The sequence below is a fragment of the Callithrix jacchus genome, chromosome X (genome assembly GCF_049354715.1).
Source record: "Callithrix jacchus isolate 240 chromosome X, calJac240_pri, whole genome shotgun sequence".
Classification (NCBI taxonomy): Eukaryota; Metazoa; Chordata; class Mammalia; order Primates; family Cebidae; genus Callithrix; species Callithrix jacchus.
The window spans coordinates 26,964,722-26,984,787 of record NC_133524.1 but is presented as its reverse complement, the minus strand read 5'-3'; the positions used below and the strand labels follow the sequence as shown (position 1 = coordinate 26,984,787).

General features: G+C 41.4%; 1 pseudogene across 1 annotated transcript; it reads right to left on the bottom strand.

Annotated features, from left to right (window-relative positions):
* Positions 1–12,696: 12,696 nt before the first annotated feature.
* On the bottom strand, positions 12,697–15,771 carry LOC144581102 (melanoma-associated antigen B6B pseudogene; annotated as a pseudogene). Its single transcript, XR_013531650.1, has 2 exons — positions 15,679–15,771; positions 12,697–14,704 (listed from the first exon to the last, which is right to left on the bottom strand). The product of XR_013531650.1 is annotated as a melanoma-associated antigen B6B pseudogene (transcript).
* Between the last annotated feature and the right edge of the window lie 4,295 nt (positions 15,772–20,066).

Here is a 20,066-nt window from a genome sequence, read left to right as displayed (position 1 = left end):
TCTATGGTGAGCCCTCAAAAATCAATATTGTAGAGAATTACTCAGTGCCAAAAAAGAAATTCTGGTAAAAGAGTAACCTCATGGTGTTTGGGATGTTGGGAGTTTTGAGTGAAGCTGAACTGACAACTTCAGGTTTTCCAGGAATCAGGGAAATAACAATCAAGTGAGAATATTTTTCTGGAGGACAAGCCAAGCCGTATACCTTCAGAAAAATGAGTTTTCTTTGTGCATCTGGGGAAGTGAGATTGAATTTAGATATTGGTAAGGAGTGCAAATAGAATTAGGCATACATCTGAGGTTCTAAACCTAAGAGGCTGAGCAAGAGATTTGGGAAAATCCTTAGTCTGATTTCTTTAAAGTAGTCTTCAGCTATTCCTACCTGGTGCTGATAGCTGCATTGTTGATACATCCTTTTAATTTTTTCAGACCAGGCTCAGTGGCTTATACCTGTAATCCCTGTACTTTGGTAGGCTGAGGTGGGAGGATTGTTTGAGGCCAGAAGTTCAAGAGCAGACTGGCCAAGACCCCCCATCTCTACAGAAAATAGAAAACAACAATCAGGTGGGCAAGGTGGCATGCACTTGCACCCCTAGCTACTTGGAAGGGCATGTTAGGAACATTACATGAGCCCGGGGATCCGACGGTGCAGTGAACCATCATCCTGTCACAGTGCTCCAGCCTGGGCCACAGATCGAGATCCTGTTTCTAAACCAAACACATAAATAAATACATAAAATATTCATCTAGACTGGTCTGGGAAAATGTGGCACATATACACCATGGAATATTATGCAGTAATCAAAAATGATGAGTTCGTGTCCTTTGTAGGGACATGGATGAATCTGGAAAACATCATTCTCAGCAAACTGACACAAGAACAGAAAATGAAACACCGCATATTCTCACTCATAGGCGGGTGATGAACAATGAGAACACATGGACACAGGGAAGGGAGTACTACACACTGGGGTCTATTGGGGGGAATAGGGGAGGGACAGCGCGGGGGAGCTGGGGAGGGATAGCATGGGGAGAAATGCCAAATGTGGGTGAAGGGGCGGAAGGCAGCAAAACACACTGCCATGTGTGTATCTCTGCAACTATCTTACATGGTCTGCACATGTACCCCAAAACCTAAAACGCAATAAAAAATAAAGAATAAATAAAATATTCATCATGATGGCCAGAGATTGCTCTGGAACCTACGAATAATTTCAAAAGTAGAAATCCAGCTGGGCAGTGTGGCTTATGCCTGTAATCCCAGAACACTCGGAGGATGACTTAGGAGGATCCCTTGAGCCCAGGAGTTCAAGACCAGCCTGGGCAACATAGCAAAACCCTGTCTCTATTAAAAATATTTTCAAAAATTATCTAAGCGTGGTGGTGTATACCTGTAGTCCCAGCTGATTGGGAGGTTGAGGTGGGAGGACCACTTGAGCCCAGGAAGTCTAAGCTGCAGTGAGCCGTGATCAAGCCATTGCACTCCAGCCTAGACAATGGAAGAGATACCCTGTCTCAAACAATAGCAACAACAAAGTAAAAATCCGCAGATATAGGTTGGTTCACCTCCAAACCAAACACTTCTTAAAGGTGGCTCAGGTCTGTGTGGAAGACTGTTCTACCCAGGATGAGGGCTATCACTTCAATCTCTTTCTTACTAGTTTCTTCATGTCCCACTGGATGTCTGCAGTCCCAACCACCCAGCCCTGTTCTTTAATACAGGAAGCCAGATTAGTTGTTGGTCTTTGTGTAAACCAGCATTTCAGGGTGAACTTTCAGAAGAGTTGGAAAGTAAAAGAAAGGCACTATCCACTGGGAAATTACCTTTCCCCACAATTAATATGTTGAACCCATGCCAAATCTCAAGTGATAGAGAGACATCCTCTAGCCTCTGAATGTGCCTTTTCCCTCTGCCATGTGCTAAAACATGAAAATAAAAGTCCTATGGCATCATGATTCCATGGGGTAAAAGGAACAGAATCGAGATAGAGGAAGCCACCTGAAGCAAGCAGAACCCACTCTACATTAGGAAGGGGATCTGCCTTGGCCAGATGCCCTTAGGGAGTAGCAAACCTCTGCTCTGCTCTGCTCTGCTCTGCTCTGCTCTGCTCTGCTCTGAGAAACTGCTAGAAAGTCTGTTAGAATTCTGCACCAGCCAAACCTCTGGTAGCTTAAAGCCAGGTAGAGAGGCAGTAGGCATGATTGTTCTGAGTCTTTGCCAGTCTATGTTTCCTTTTCCCACCAGGCTTTAGAATTTTCTCTTTTTTTCTGGGGGAGTTCCTGCAGGGAGGAGGACAGAAGATCAGTTTCTTTGCTCTGGGAAATCAGCTGGAGATTTCTGTCAAGAAATAATCCTTAAAATTAATACTTCTCAGTCTCTCCCCTTTGCCCTTCCAGAGTCTCTGTACGTAGTTACGGTCACACTTGATGCCGTAACATCTTCCATGATTCTGATGGGCACTTTCTTGACAACCCTGGTGGCATCCAGCCTACTAAAAGTTACGCTGGTTTTGAAGGAATTTGAGCTCTTAAATTATCTTATTCTACATAACCTTATAGATCCTGTAAATAGGGGGATCACAAAAATAATATATTGTGTCATCGAAGATATTTTATACAGTGTTGTTTCCTAAATTAATCTAATATCTTATAAGTCATGTGCTTTTCAGATTATTATGATCTTCACAATGCTTTGTAAGATGGGGTGAGGGGAGTGGAAATGTTATATATATGTATATATAAACATATTTTTAAAAATTATCCAGGCATGGTGGTATTATGTATATTTATGTGTACACACACACACACACACACACACACACACACACACACAGTCATGCACTTCCCAGATTATTATGATCTTCAAAATTCTTTGCAATATGGGGTGAGAGGAATTAAAATATGTAAAATATATAATATTTATGTGTATGTATACACACACACACACAGTATATATTTTTCTAACCTTTCTTATGAATTGCTTCCTGAGATTCCTGTTTGAGTCATGACAGAAAAGGAACTCAAGTTCTGTGTATAGGAATTTTAAGCTTTCTACCTGCTGGTGTTCTTGAAATTGCTTTATATATTTACAAGCTCTAGGAGTTTTGAGGAGAACAAGCAAGAGGCACTTTATCCAATCCCACTCACCTACAAAAAAGTATATTTTTGATGTTTAGAAATGAAGCTTTATAGACCCACCCATTATTGTATGCCTACAAGTTTTTAAAATAATTTTTAACTATAAAGAAGTTATATTACGCAGGTGGAAAATCAAAAGAGCAATTTGAAATCAAGTTAACTGCTATGAAACAGGATGACCTTTGCATGTACAAAGATACTGCTTGCAGACTGTGAAAATAGCAAATAAAGCTTTGATGTAAGATAAAAATATTTTAACTGATACCTAAATACATAAAAGTGCATTTTTCACATGTATTTATTGGTCACTTGTATGTCGTCTTTTGAGAAGTGTCTGTTCAAGTCCTTTACCCATTTTTTATTGGAGTTGTTTTGTGCTTGTATATTTCTTTAAATTCCTTGTAGATTCTGGATATTAGACATTGTCAGATGCATAGTTTGCAAAGATTTTCCCTCATTCTTTAGGTTGTCTGTTTGTTCTGTTGATACTTTCCTTGACTGTGCAGAAGCTTTTTGGTTTAATTAGATCATACTTGTTTATGGATTCTTTTCGGTCTATTTTTGGTAATTTGGCTAATTTTCTTTATTTTTATATAACTTTTGTCTATTTTTTTGTTTTTATCTATTTTTCTCTTTCTGCTTTTTTTTTTTTTTTTGATCTATTTTTGTTGTTGTTATTTTTGTTACAGTGGCTTTTGGTGTCTTCATCATGAAATGTTTGCTGGGGACTATGTCCACAATGGTATTTCTTAGAATTTCTTCAAGGGTTTTATAGTTTTAGGTTTTACATTTAAGCCTTTAATCCATCTTGAGTTGAGTTTTAAATATGGTATAAAAGGTGTTCAGTTTCACTCTTCTGCATATGGCCAGCCAGTAATCCCAGCACCATTTATTGAATAAGGAATCCTTTCCCCATTGCTTGTTATTGTAGAATTTGTGGAAGCTCAGATGGTTGTAGGTATATGGCTGGATTTCTGGGATTCCCTAACCTGTTCTATTGGTCTGTGTGTCTTTTTTGCTACCAGCAGCATGCTTTTTTGGTTACTGTAGCCTTGTTTTGCTACGAGTTGCATTGTTTTGGTTACTGCAGCTTTGTAGTATAATTTGAGGTCACGTAGTGTCAGAGCTCTGGCTTTGGTCTCCTTGCTTAGAATTGCTTTGGCTATTTGGTCCCTTTTCTGGCTCCATATGAATTTTGGATTTTTTTCTAATTATGTGAAAACTGTTGTTGGTAGTTTGATAGGAATATCATTGAATTAGTGAATTGCTTTGGGCAGAATGGCCATTTTAACAATATTAATTCTTTCTGTCTATGAACATGAAATGCTTTACCATTTGTTTGTGTTGTCTCTGCTTTCTTTGAGCAGTGGTTTGTAATTTTCATTGTAGTGGTCATTGCCCTCCCTGGCTAGATGTATAGGTAGGTGTTTTAGTCTTTTTGTGGCTCTTGTGAATAGCATTACATTTTTTGTTTGACTCTCAGCTTGGACATTATTGGTATATAGAAATGCTACTGATTTCTCTACATTAATTTTGTATCCTAAAACTAGACTAAAGTTGTTTATATGGTCTAGGAGCTATTGGAAAGGACTATGGCGTTTTCTAGGTATAGAATCATATCATCTGCAAAGAGAGATAGTTTGACTTCCTCTCTTCTGATTTGGTTATCTAGTTCTTTATTTCTTTTTTCCTGATTGCTCTGGCTAGAACTTCCAGAACAATATTGAATAGGACTGGCAAGAGTGGGCATCCTTGTCTTGTTCCAGTTCTCAAGGCAATGCTTTTAGCTTTTGCATATTTGGTATGATGTTGACGGTGGGTATGTCATAGATGGCTCTATTATTTTGAGGTATCTTCCTTTGATGCCTTGTCTGATGAGGGTTTTTAACATGAAGAGATGTGGAATATTATCAACATCCTTTTCTGTATCTGTTAAGATGATCATATAGTTTTTGCTTTTACTTCTGGTTATGTGATGAATCGCATTATTGATTTGTGTATGTTCAACATCACCAATCATTAGAGAAATGCTAATCACGACCACAATCGGATACCATCTCATGCCAATTAGAATGACTATGATTTAAAAATGAAAAAAGTAAATGCTGGTGATGTTGCGGTGAAAAGGGAACACTTATCCACTGCTAGTGGGCATGTAAATTATTTTAGCCACTGTGAAGAGCAGTTTGGACATTTCTCAAAGACCTTAAAACAGAGTCTGCCATTTGATCCTGCAATCCCATTAGTGGGTATACTCCCAAAGGAATATAAAGCATTTTTATCATAGAGAGACGTGCATGCATATGTTTATCACATTACTTTTCACAATAGCCAAGACACGGAATCCACCTCAATGCCCATCAATAGTGAATGGGATAAAAAAAAACGTGCCACATATACATCATGAAATACTACACAGCCATAAAAATGGTCAAAAGCAGGTCCTTTGCTGTAACACGGATGCAACTGGAGATCGTTATCCTAAGCAAATTAACACAGGAACAGGAAACCTCATACCACATGTTCTCACTCACATGTGGAAGCTAAACATTGAGTAAACATAGACACAAGGAATGTTAAACCCTGGACTCTTCTTGACGGGGAAGGGTGGGAGGAGGATGAGGATTGTAAACTTCCTGTTGGGTACTATACTTACTACCTAGGTGATAAAATAATTTGTACATCAAACCACAGCAAGTTGCAATCTACCCATATACAAATTCTGCACATGCATCCCCTGAACCTAAAATAAAAGTTGGAAGGAAAAAATAAATAAAATAAAACAATAATTGAAAACAAAAACCCAGTTATTCACATAGAACATAAATGCAACCAAGATATAAACTATATTTCTTCCAGTCCTGCCTAGGTCCTCTACTAATTAGAACATTAACTGCATTACTTTTCAAAAGGGTGAAAAATCTCCCTCAAGCTTCACTTGACATGGGAGAAACTGCTGTTTGTAGCCCCAGAATATGCACTGGCCATGGCATTAACCTCAGTTCTGGCTACATCCATTCCTTAGGCTTGCTCTTCCTCCTGTCTCAAATCCTTATATAAAGGGATGAGAAGAAACTCCTGGAAGATATCATTGACTTTGGCCAAAAGTCATCGGTTTTTCATGTTGCTGGTTTCAGCACAGGCTCTTGGATTCCACAGGAATCCATAGTGCAGAAGATCTCTGTTGTACACCTGCTGATACTCTAGGTACTTTTCTGTACCAAATTATTTTCTGGACTCTTCATAAATGAAGTCATTCTCCCAGCATATACCCAAATCTTATTCAGAAATGTTCAGATCTCTTTTGTGGTGCAGTTAACCTTCATGAAGCTTATTTCCAGGAGCATCATCAAGATACCACTTTAAGAAACCCTTTATCACCACTCAGAATCCTATTGTTGGGAATATCCAGTCTACTGAAAGAAGCATTGAAATGGCTGTTTTGTTAACAGCATTCAGCAATGCTGATTGTAAAGGGCTCTTTTATTTTACACTACTCTAGCAGGAATACTGAATAGAAGGTCGCTGTGTGAGTCCAAGTATAGGCTGCTGCTGGAGAGGTGCTTGGCTTTTCCTCATTTTGCTTCTTGGCATCTTCATCAGATCTTGTGTATGAAACATCTACAGAAGTAGTGATGAGGAAGGCGGCCCTCTGAGCCTCCTGGAGAATGTCAGTAGCAAGATAGATCTGAGGAGCATTCCTCAAAACAGGAGAAAAGGAGGAGAGGGACTCCTCCTCTCCTGCAGTGAAATGAGCACCCTGGAGACCCTAGTGGCATTTCTCATGAGTGTGGAACTTACTCTTCTGACCCCAAGAAATGACTATGGGCAGGGACAGCAGACAGAAGTGTGAATAGGATGGCTGCTGAGACAGACACCTGGTGGTAGAATGAAATAGTGTGAGCACCGTCAGCAGGGAGTGACCACCTTGGCTGCCAATCCAGGTTTCTGTGAGATCGCTGCTCTAAGAGCCCACGGGGCACTTGTTCTCCCAGGCAGCCTGTCCTCTGAGAACCCCATGAAGCAAGTTAGGGTGAATCTTAGGCTACAGCTTGACAGCCCAGCTTGGGACCTACTGGGGTGGAGCAGGGACTGACTATGGGATTCTTTGTGTTTTGGGGTTGGGGAGTAATTTCAGTTGACATTCAGGATTATTATGCTAATTGTTGTCAGGGCCTGGTACCTCTTTCCTGTGCTGCTCTGATGTTCACACTTCAAATCCCCCTGGAACCCAAAAAAGTAAAGGGGTGCCTCAGCCTACCTCCACTGTCAGGGGTGACAACTGTAGGGGATCCTTTCTGTCTTGGGATCACTATATTTTCAGATCTTATTCTGAGTTCTCATCTTGGCTCTGCATAGGGCCTGGAACCCCTCTTCCACGCTATCTTGGCTTCACATTCTTAATAAGGATCTCACCTCCCTTAGACCGGCATAAAACACTGGGGAAGCCTCTACCTGACCGTCCTGCTATGGGGTTTGAAATGCTGAAAGCCAGGATGGGGGCTGGACATTTTATTGCCCCTTCTATTGTGGGGAAGGAGTGTGATCACCTTGGTCTCCACCCAGGGTCCTCAATTTGACTCCTAGGTGGACCTACAGCTCCTCTATTCTTTGACCGGAGGGCATTTCCTCATAGCTAGGCCCAGAATTCTCCATGACCTAGTAGAGTAAAAGCAGGGCAGCCTTATATGGCCATACCTGCCTGTACTCTCCCAAGACAGAAAGCTGTGGTGGGCACTTTGAGGCCTCATGATGGTTGGCCTCACCAGTTCTCGCTCAGATTCTTCATTTTGACTCATGACAGTGCTCACAATTTCTCCCTTTCTTGACCCGTTACTGTCCAACTCTCAATAAGGCCCTCATTTCCCTGTCACCCTGAGAAGGAATTGAGGGGTGCTTTTGCTCTGCCTGACATTTCTCCCCGAATCTCCCAGGACTAACAGTAGGGGAGAGATGATGTGCTGCCTCCATTGTTATGCTCCATGTTCTGCTCCTTCCTCATCATCCTTGCCCTGACTCCTGGCTCAAGCTGATAACATTCTCTATGATGAGATGACCAGCCTCAGACCAAGCACTTTAGCCTGATGGCTCTGCCCTGGTCCTCATAGGTCTGACAATAGGGACAAGGCACTGTGCATTCCCTCTGTTCTGGGATGAGTGGTCTCCTCTATCCTCCCTCAGTGTCTTTAACTTGACTCCTACGTAACCAAATCTGAAACTCCACCTTCCACACTGCTGTGTACTTAAGGCCACACTCTTCAGACCAAGGCCATATCTTCCTGGAATGTCAAAATTGGAAGTTAGGGACAGCCACATCTGGCCACAGTGATTCAGGATCTTCTGAGGAATAACAGCAGGGTCAGAATCCTTTTCCACTGCTTTGGAGTCAGTGGCTACCTCAATTCTCACTCAGGTTTCTAACATTGATTGGGGGATGTGGAAGTCCTTCCTCTACTAACCTGAGTCTGTCAGCCTCAAGCCAAAGCTTGCCCTTTACTGAGAAACCAGAGAGGGAAGTCAGGGTGCTACTCGTTGGCTACCCTTGTCCTCACCTTAAATCCAATGCAGGCTTGTTAGGATCTCCTTCATGAGCAGAATCAGAGCTACTGCCATGAGATCAAAGCCTTTATCTCCGTGAAGTACTAGTAGAAGCCCTAGGGAAAACAAGGGGGAAGTTCAACCAGATAGTCCTGACTATGGCCAGCCAAGGCAGAAAGAAAAATAAAGTTTTAGGAGCCCCTACTCTTCTGGGTGGATCATTCCTCATAATTCATTCAGAGTCCTCATCTTGAGAGATTTCAGAGTCTGGTATCCTCTTCCCACTAACCAGAACACACCACCCTTAGATCAGGACTCTTATATACCTGAGAGCCTTACATAAATAGAGAAATTTTAGCTTACAGCTATACCTTGGGCCTTCTAGATCTGAGAGTAGGCAGGGCCTGGTCTCTCAGTGACCCCTATATTCGGAGGCATTAGTCTCCAGAATCCTCATTGATGGGGGTTCTCATCTTCCTTTCTCTTTGACTGCTGGGAAATGTCACACAACTGCAAATTATTGAACAGGTTCCCTACTGCAAACCTTGCAGACAATGGCTCCCTGTCCCAGGTTTTGTATGAGACGGGGAAGCTGTACCACAAGCCGGGAGGCCTAGGACAAGTGGTGAATTATCAGTCAAAACAACACACTGATCTATTCTTTTGCCTCAACAGCCAGATTTAACGTATTATGTACTTTGCTTTGAGCATATTTAATTTCTATGGGGAAAGGGAAGTGCAGGATGATTTGTGGAGCTCCTGATCTTATCAGGTTATTTGATGTTGAATATGTAGATGATCATACTGTCAGTGAATATTATCTTTTCTTTTCTTAATTTATACTAGTCATGTATTCAGCATTATTATTGCTCTAGTTATATATTCCAAAGAAGTGCTTTGGGTACTGTGTCCTTTTAATGCTCTGATAAACAGTTTGGGCAGTGGGAGGAAAAATGAATTAAAAGACACAAAGTCTGGCTTAGGCTGAGAGGAATGGAAAAATGTGGGCTCTAGATGAATCCAGGCCAGAGATCTAGTCCCAGCTGTGTCAATTACAAGCCTATGAACTTTTAGATATTTGCAGTTTATTCATATCGAAGTGAGGCTGCTAAACCCTATCATGTAGGAATTTTGGGGTGTAAGTACTGTCTATAAAAATAAGGCATACTGAATTCTAGCAGGCATACAAAGAGGAGCTGGTTCCACTCCTTCTAAAACTATATCAAACAATACAAAAGGAGGAAATCTTCCCTAACTCATTTTATGAGACCATGATCATCCTGATACCAAAACCAGGCAGAGACTCAAATAAAAAAGAAAACTTCAGGCTAATATCCATGATGAACATCGATGCAAAAATCTTCAATAAAATACTGGCAAACAGACTGCAACAGCACATCAAGAAGCTTATCCATCACAACCAAGTAGGCTTCATCCCAGGGATGCAAGGCTGATTCAACATATGCAAATCCATAAGCATAATCCATCACATAAATGGAACCAAAGACAAAAACCACGATTATCTCAACAGATGCAGAGAAGGTCTTCAACAAAATTCAACAGCCCTTCATGCTAAAAACGCTCAATAAACTAGGTATCGATGCTGTGTATCATAAAATCATAAAAGCTATAGATGACAAACCCGCAGCCAACATCATACTGAACGGGCAAGAGCTGGAAGAATTCCCTTTGAAATCAGGCACTAGACAAGGATGCCCTCTCTCACCACTCCTATTCAATACAGTACTGGAGGTTCTAGCCAGAGCAATCAGGCAAGAAAAAGAAATAAAGAGTATTCAATTAGGAAAGGAGGAAGTCAAACTGTCCCTATTTGCAGATGACATGATTGTATATCTAGAAGAACCCATTGTCTAAGCCCAGAATCCTCTCAAACTGATAAGCAACTTCAGCAAAGTCTCAGGATACAAAATTCAATTGCAAAAATCACAAGCATTCCTATATATCAATAACAAACAGAGAGCCAAATCAAGAGCAAACTCCCTTTCACAATAGCTACAAAGAGAATAAAATACCTAGGAATACAACTAACAAAGGAAGTCAAGGACCTCTTCAAGGAGAACTACAAACCACCGCTCAATGAAATAACAGAGGACACAAACGATGGAAAAACATTCCATGCTCATGGTTGGGAATAATTAATATTGTGAAAATGGCCATACTACCCAAAGTAATCTATAGATTCAGCGCTATCCCCATCAAGCTACCAATGACCTTCTTCACAGAACTAGAAAAAAACACTTTAAACTTCATATGGAATCACAAGAGAGCCTGCATAGCCAAGACAGTCCTAAGTAAAAAGAACAAAGCTGGAGGCATCACACTGCTGGACTTCAAATTATACTACAAGGCTACAGTAATCAAAACAGCATGGTACTGGTACCAAAACAGACATGGACCAATGGAACAGAACAGAGGCCCCAGAAGCAACACCACACATCTACCATCATCTGATCTTTGACAAACCCGATAAAAACAAGAAATGGGGAAAGAACTCCATGTTTATTAAATGGCGTTGGGAAAACTGGCTAGCAATGTGCAGAAAGCAGACACCGGACCCCTTCCTGTCACCTTACACTAAAATTAACTCCAGATGGATTCAGATTTAAACATAAAACCTAATACCATAAAAACACTAGAAGAAAATGTAGGCAGAACCATCCAGGACATAGGCATAGGCAAGGACTTCATGACTACAACAACAAAAGCAATGGCAACAAAAGCCAATATAGACAAATAGGATCTAATTAAAATTCAGAGCTTCTGTACAGCAAAAGAAACCATCATTAGAGCAAACCAGCAACCAACAGAATGGGAAAAAATTTTGCAATCTACCCACTGGACAAAGGGGTGATATCCAGGATCTACAAAGAACTAAAACAGATATATAAGAAAAAAAAAAAAAAACAACCCCAAAGTGGGTGAAGGATATGCACAGATACTTTTCAAAAGAAGACACATATGAGGCCAACAAACATAGGAAAAAATGCTCATCATCACTCATCATTAGACAAACTCAAATCAAAACCACATTGAGATAACATTTCATGCCAGTTAGAATGGCAATCATTAAAAAGTCTGGAGACAAACAGATGCTGGAGAGGATGTGGAGCAATAGGAACACTCCTACACAGTTGGTGGGAGTGTAAATTAGTTCAGCCATTGTGGAACACAGTGTGGCGATTTCTCAAGGATCTAGAAATAGAAATTCCATTTGACCCAGCAATCCCATTACTGGGTATATACCCAAAGAACTATAAATCATTCTACTATAAAGACAGTGCACACGTATGTTCATTGCTGCCCTGTGTACAATAGCAAAGACCTGGAACCAACCCAGATGCCCATCAACGATAGGCTGGGCAAAGAAAATGTGGTACGTATACACTGTGAAATACTGCACAGCCGTAAAAAATGATGAGTTGGTGTCCTTTGTAGGGACCTGGATGAGTCTGGAAGCCATCATTCTCAGCAGACTGAAACAAGAACAGAAAACCAAACACCGCATGTTCTCACTCATAGGTGGGCGTTGAATAAGGAGAACATGTGGACTCAGGGAGAGGACCATCACACACTGGGGACAGTTGAGGGGGGTTAGGGGAGGGTGGGGGGATAGCATGGGGAGAAATGGCAGCTATAGTATGCACCTAAAGTAAAATAAAATTATAAAAATGAAAAAATAAGGCATACTAAGTAGGAAATACTGAGTAATGAATGGCAGTTACCATAATATGGGTTTTTACACAATATTATTAATTTTTAATTTTCCTAATGATATATTAAGAAACACAATTACCACATCTCGAAGATATCTGAAACAATAAAAGCCTATGGAAAGTTTTTAAATTTAGCAGCCTTGTTTCAAAAAGGATTTTAGTGAGCTCATTCTGGCTTATATTGATCACTGCATTTCATATGATTTTTTTAAACCCAGAAAACACCACTCTCCAATCAGAGGAGTTTTTTTGATGTAGTCAATAACAGAATATGAAGTACACTAGAATAAAACAAACTAACAGCAGTTTTTAATAACCTAAATAAATCCAACCATCCTTTATTTATATTAAGAAAAGGAATAAGGCAAACCCCAAGAATTAGGCAACTTTTACATTTCCGTTTTTACTTTGTTTTCTCATTATATTACGGTGTCAACTAGTTTACTGTGGAGTTCTTTAAGATTCATATCAAAATCCCTTCTCTGTTACCATGTTATCTAGTTCTGAATTATAGAGAAAATATGAACGGTGTATGATTTTGTTTTATTAATACCAAAACCGTAACTTCCAAATTGCTTAAACAGCTATGAATGTGAGAGCTATGTTACTGATACGTTTATAGTATGAAGCAAAATAAACCTTCACTTAACAGGAACAATCTTGAATATTAATAGTAAAAGCAAAACATAAATCTGTGTTACTCATGTGTAACAGGACAAAAGAAAGATACACATCTTTTCCCTCCAGCCTCTACTATACTGCACTATTTAGAAAGCTCACTACTCTCTTCTTCTAGCATACGGCAAAAATTCTAATTCAGACTTCCCTAGAAGTGGATCTGTAGGATATACTCCCATAAGGTTCCCTGGCCAAGAGAACAGTGCCAGCCCTGCCTTTAAGCTCTCAGTCTCAATGCTCTCTGTGCCTCATCTATCAAAGCCTCTTCATACAGATGTGGGTAGAAACCGGGGACAGTATTATTGATATTGGCCAAAGCTCTCAGGACGCTCATCTTACTGGTTTCAGCATGGGCTCGTGGACCCCACAGGAACCCATAGCATGGAGGATCACCGTCGCACACCTGCCAGTACTCCAGGTACTTATCTTGCACCAAATCTTCCATAATGATCTTCCGGGGCTCCCCATAGATTGAGTGCACGACTCCGTCATAGATCCCCAAAACACTCAGGAAGTCCCAGACCTCCTTTTCAATGGCACAGTTCCCTCTTATGAAAATGAAACTCAGGAGAGACATCAGGATACCCGACTTCGCCAGCCCATTAACACCACTCAGAATTCCTTCACTGGAGAGGCCCAGCATGCTGACAAGGGTGTAGGATTCGCCGCTGGAATCCATTTCTTTCAATTCAACGCCAAAAACCACTGCCAAATGGTTGGAGGTTTTCTTGAGGATCTCGGGCAAGTACACCTTGTACTTTCTGTTAATACGCTTCAGCATGTCGGCCTTCAAAATGATCTCTTTCTTCTCAAACTTCTCCTGTAGGAACTGCACCAACACTCTAGCCTTCCTGTTTAGAGGATCTCGATCTGTGGTCTTAAAGAAGGCAGCTCTATGGGAGGCGATTGCACTTTCCTCATCTTCACTCAAGCCAGGCATATCAAATTTCCAGCATGAAATGCCTGCATCAAGAGAGCCAGTGGATGAAACTCCCTGAGCCCCCTGAGGAGCAGAGGCATTAGGGGAGGTGCTTGCATTTTTCTCATCTTGACCCTTGGCAGCCACATCAGATTTTGAGCATGAAGCACCTGCATCAAGAGAGCCAGTGGGTGAAGCTCTCTGAGACTCCTGAGGAACGGAGGCATTAGGGGAGGTGCTTGCATTTTTCTCATCTTGACCCTTGGCAGCCACATCAGATTTTGAGCATGAAGCACCTGCATCAAGAGAGCCAGCGGGTGAAGCTCTCTGAGACTCCTGAGGAACGGAGGCATTTGGGGAGGTGCTTGCATTTTTCTCATCTTGACCCTTGGCAGCCACATCAGATTTTGAGCATGAAACAGCTGCATCAGGAGAGCCAGTGGGTGAAGCTCCCTGAGACTCCTGAGGAAAGGAGGCATCAGAAGACTTAGGATGAGCACCCCGATAATCAGGAGAAGAGACAGTGGAAGAATGGGGCTCTTCTTGCTTTTCCACAGTGGTCTGGGGACCTGTGAGACCCTGAGGCTGACCATGGGTCTCTCGGCGTTTGTCACGGGCACGGTGCTTACTCTTCTGACCCCGAGGCATGATGGTTTTGGCCTGTGACAGCAGGTAGGAGTGTGGGCAGGAAGGCTGGCACCTGGACGGGAGAGAATGGCATCACATCGACACCTTCACCAGAGAGCAAGCGTCTTGGCTTTAACCAGGGCCCCTTCTACAGGTTTTTGAGAAACAACTGCTCTAGGAACTCACAGGACTCCTATTCTCCTGGTAAGTTTGTGCCCTTCGAACTCAGGAGGAAGTTAAGAGTGAGTATTAGACGGTAGCATGACAGCCCATTTTGGGGCTTACTGAGGTGACAGCAGGGGCTGGCAATGGGGGCCCCTCTGTTCAGGGGTCTGATCCTCTCTATGTATATTCAGGATCATCATAAAAATTGACAAGACCCAGAGGCCCATTCTCCTCTGCAGCTCTAACATTGACACTAGTAATTTTTACAATACTAATGAGGAGGAAATAAAGAAGCACTTCTGCCCAACACTTCATTCCAAGGACACCCAGACTGCCTATGGCCAACAACAGTGGGAGCATTTGAATTCTCTTGCTGTTTTAGTGAGAATTGTCCCCATGGTAATCAGACTCCTCGCCCTCACTCTTCCCACAACCTGGAAATCACCCTCGCTGACCGGCTGCCATCTCCTTACGTCCAGGGCCCTACTTCTCTGACGCTGACGGGAACAAAGTGAGAATGCACTTCAGTCTCTAGAGACCTGCCGGGACCCCATACTGACGTCAGCAGCAGACTTCGGTGTCACCCCGTTCTGGGGCATGGAGTCCCCTCAATCTTAAGGAGGATTCTCTTTTGACTATGGAGTGCCTGAGATTTCTCTCCCTCCTGACCTGAGTCCACCAGCCTTGGACCGAGGCCTTCATGCTCTTCAACCCGACGGAAAAAGTGAATGCACTTTGGGCCTAGCGGCTATGCTTGCCGACTCCTCAGGGACCGGCTCTGTGGAGCCGCTTTTTTTTTTTTTTTTTTTTTTTCTTTTTTTAGGGGGAAAGGGTTTGTGGTCGTCGGGGCATTCACCCCAAGTTTTAGGTCAAGATACCCACCAAAACAGCTGAGAAGATCTGGAACGCCGCTGAGGTGACACAGCACTTTACGGATGAAGGCTTCGGGCCCAGCCCCCTTTCTAGTCGGAAGTCAGGGGGAACTACTTCCGGTCACCCCCACCTGGTATTCCCAGCATAACGGTAGGGGCAGGGCTCTGTCACTCTCCCCGGTGTTCTGTGCGCACAGCAGATTCCACAGAACTCACATAAAGTTTTTTCAGGGGCTCTTTGTGGATGCTTGGACTTCTCTGTCTGTTGAGGTAAATCATTCGACTGGAGACCAAGGATCTCATTCCCCACAGCCCAGAGTAGGAAAAAAGTTAGAGTCCAAGACCGGAAGCCATGGCGGGACCTTCCAAGACTGACAGTAGGGGAGGGGCTCTGTGGCAGCCCCTCTTCCGGAATGGAGTTTGCCCTCAGCCCTCACTGAGTGTCTTGACTTCATTCTTGCCATGCGCCCTCTACTGACTTGAGGACACCCTCTCACACTAGACTTCAACTTCTTGAGACTCCTCATGTGTAATTCAGTTATACCTCACCTGACCACTACTGCCTGGGGCATCCTAGACCTGGCTGCTGCTATTAAGTTGTGATGCAAGATTGAAGAAGAAGGGAGATTCTGGGGCCACTCTTGTCTCTTCTGAGCTGTGGAGCCCCTCACTCCTCACTCAGGGTCCTCACATTGACTGCTGGCAGGGTCTTGGTTTTCTCCATTTTCTCATATGAATCCATCCCCTTCCTCTGGCTATGTCCTGTACAATTCCTAAGGAGAAAGTGAGGGGACTTCTTAGCCTGGCAGCTATGTCTGGGATCTCTCTCTTGGCTGTCATCAGTGTCTGTATTCAACATTTTCATAAATGAATTTGTACCACTATCAGGTGGTACGTATATATCTTTAATATAATATAAAGAATGGACTAAACTAGAATACCAAATATTACATTCATGACTCACTGCAGTATTTGGTATTCTCATTTAGTCCATTCTTTATATTATATTAAAATAGTATGAATTTAAAGGCCAGTCCTCCTCCACTAAAGAGGTTTTAGGAACTATTAGCACATTGTCTGGGTTCATACTTCTTCAGCCTATCCAAATGTTTTTGCTGTCCCAGTATTACCCCATGGAACTGGCACATGAGGTCTGAGTTCCCGACTGAATTTCCTTTAGTGAAGCAGGAAAAAAAAAAATGCATTGAACCATGGCACAACGAAGGAAGCAAAGACCAATATTTTAAAACTTTGCCTCTAGCCAATTCTGTTGTCTCCCTCTATTGTAGTGTTCATACCTGTCACTAGTTCACCACATGCCCCTACCTGCCCACACACCAGTTCTTGTTCAGTACAAAATTACTGTTTCTCAGGGGTCTCATTTTTGTTGTTTTGCTGTTGTTAATATTGTTTTTTTTTTTTTTTAATTCTTCCTTTAACTTTTCCAGGGTTCAGTTTGGTCATGAGAAAGAACAGCCTGGGTTTGAGGCAATGAATCTGTATAAAATTAAAGGAGAATCAACATCTTTACAATTTCCCCTCCACAGTAAATATATATGGTATACTCCTTTATTGGATACTTCCTTTTCCTAAGTCTTTCAGAAAATTTTTATGGCTGTCTCCTTAATGAACATGTACATTTCTATTTGATTTTTTATTAGATGTAATTTGGATATTGTTGCTGTTGTGAAAGGTGTATTTCACGTTACATGATATAATTAGTTATTGGTTTTTGTCAGGTTCCATATTTGAACAGGAGGTCACATTGAGGAAGTCCCAGGGGAAGGGTTCTGTAATGAGAGGAATTGCTGTAGCTAAACAAAAGCCAGCCCCATGACAGAGTCAGCTCTCAAGGAACCTTATGACTAGAAGCAGCAGGATCCTAGGAAAATGAAGCCCACATGCAGTCCCCAAGTCAGGATTTATTCTCATATTAACCTTTCTTCATTAGGACTGCTTATAGTACTTAGGCTACAGGATCTTTATTTTTATCACCTGAAATACATTTTGGAATCATAAAAAGAAAACTGAATGAACAGACACAAGATCTGCCTCAGGCTGGGTGGAGTGGAACAATGTGAGCTTTAAACTAGTTCAGACCAGGGGTCTAGTCCCAGCTCTGCCTCTTAGGAGTCAGTGAACTTGAGGAAATTGCAAGGTTTTCATGAGCAAATGAGCCTGATAAGCCCTATCTTGTAGAACTGTTGGAATATATGTAATGTTTATAAGGCATCTGAAAAGGTAATCTTTTAAGAATTACATTCATTACTGATTATTATTACCCCAGACAACAACACAAACCACAATAAAGTTTTATTGTTTTAAATCACTGAAAAGTCAGAAAATATGTAGTATTTTTGGAAAAAATAAAATAATGCTTGGCAAGTAAAATTGTTAATTTTCCCTATTTAATTTTGAGTGGGCAAGTCTCTTCCAGCTGAATACAACCCAAAAGTCCTAAACTTTGTATGAAGAACAAAGAAACTGCCTCCCAGGTGTTTGTTCATCCAAATCACCTCTATTTTTATTTATTTCCTCCCTACCCAAAATCAAGCCCTCTCTAGAGTTCAGTCAGTTACACTCAAGATAATCTACTTTTTTTGTTGGAGTGGGCTCTGACCCTCACGGACCAGTGCAGAGTGCCAATTACACTCAAGATAACCTATTTTTTTTTTTTTTTTTTGATGGCGTGGGCTTTGGCCCTCCCAGCCCAGTGAAGAGTGCCATCACCGTGGCCTCTGGACATCACATCTCAAGGAAATATCATCCCTACTCTTCAGAAACACCTTGGAGATTATGTGCAGAAAACACCTAACTTTTGCACTGTGTTGACCTGTGGTGGACCATGAGCACAGGATACTTTTCATTTCTGCCCCAGGTGGAGATTCTCTCTGGTTTACACATAATTCCAAAGTATATGTTAAGGGCAGTTTTCCATTTCAGTTTTTAGTCTCTCATCTCTGACATACACCGTCTGAGGGTCAGTCCCCTGTTCTCAGTTGTCATGGCCTCATCTAGACCACCATCCCAGCTAACTTAAATTTACCTTTACAAAATTTGCCATGTCCCAGTGCTTCCAATTGTATTCTTTCAGAGTATTTACACTTGACTGCTCTCATCTAAAACCGTCTCTCTTGCTTACTCCTTTCTTATAATTTATTATACGTATACTCCTTTGTTATAGTTTCTTATCACTTATTTACATCTTTAAGTTCCACCATCCTCCTTATATGACAGCATCTATAGACTCTAAAAGTCTCTGGGTAATGGGCTGGTCTACTTTTTCTTCCTCTTACTGTTGCCTGAATTATGAGGAGGAGCTCTAAATAAGAGATACTAAATTAATAGTTGGAGAATAAGAGAAACAGTGAATAAGATGTCTATGTATAATATATTGTGATTTAGTTTCTCACACAATTGTGAATATGCTAAGAAATCCAGGTATAGATTTTTTAATTTTACAAAGGAGATGCCAAAAGAATAAGACAACCAAAAAATTACCAACATTGACTTTAAAAATTTATTATTGGACCATAACTGTTTCAATTCAGAGTTTGTTCCCAGATCTGTGAAAATTCCCGGTCCATTGCCATGTTGCAATGTTCTAGATCACAATAAAATGATTGAAAGTTTATACATTTGTTTTGTAAATATAAAATCTCTGGCTAATATACTTGGTAAGCAGTAATAAATATGTGACGCATATGATTTATGAACTTCGGCTCTGAAGTCAAGTAAACATTAAAGGGACAATTCAAAGGCAATAAAGCAATAATTCATTCAGTTCTCTTTGAAACTTGATTTGTATACATGATTTGATTTTAAAGGAAAGAGGATAGATGAGTGGATAGTTCATTTTGAAGTATTCAGTCATAACAGGTTGTGTGATCTCTATCCAGGCTTTTTAAAAATTTCAGTTGTCACCCTTGTATATATATTCCTGGCTTATTTTCATTTGAACTCTAATTTCTGTGGGGTGACCTTTTCCTTATGACCTTAATATTCCTGAACTGTAGCCAAAAGGCCAGTGCCTTTGCCACTCAATCATTATACCTGCCCTGAAAATATTTGTCATCAGTATCTTTTGAGTACATCCTGTATTGCTGACATGAAGAAACCATTTCAAATTTGCTGCAGAGCAAACATAAAAATGGGGAGTAATTTTTACTACACTTTTGTTTCTTCTCACCTCTTCTGAGATGGTTTGGCTTTGTGTCCTCACTGAAATATCATCTCAAATTGTAATCCCCACATGTCATGGGAGAGACCAGTAATCCCCACGTGTCGAGTGAGGGATGTGATTGGTTCATGGGGCCACTTTTCCCCCATGCTGTTCTGGTGATGGTGAGTAAGTTCTCCTGAGAGCTGGTGGTTTCATAAGCACTTGGCATTTCTTCT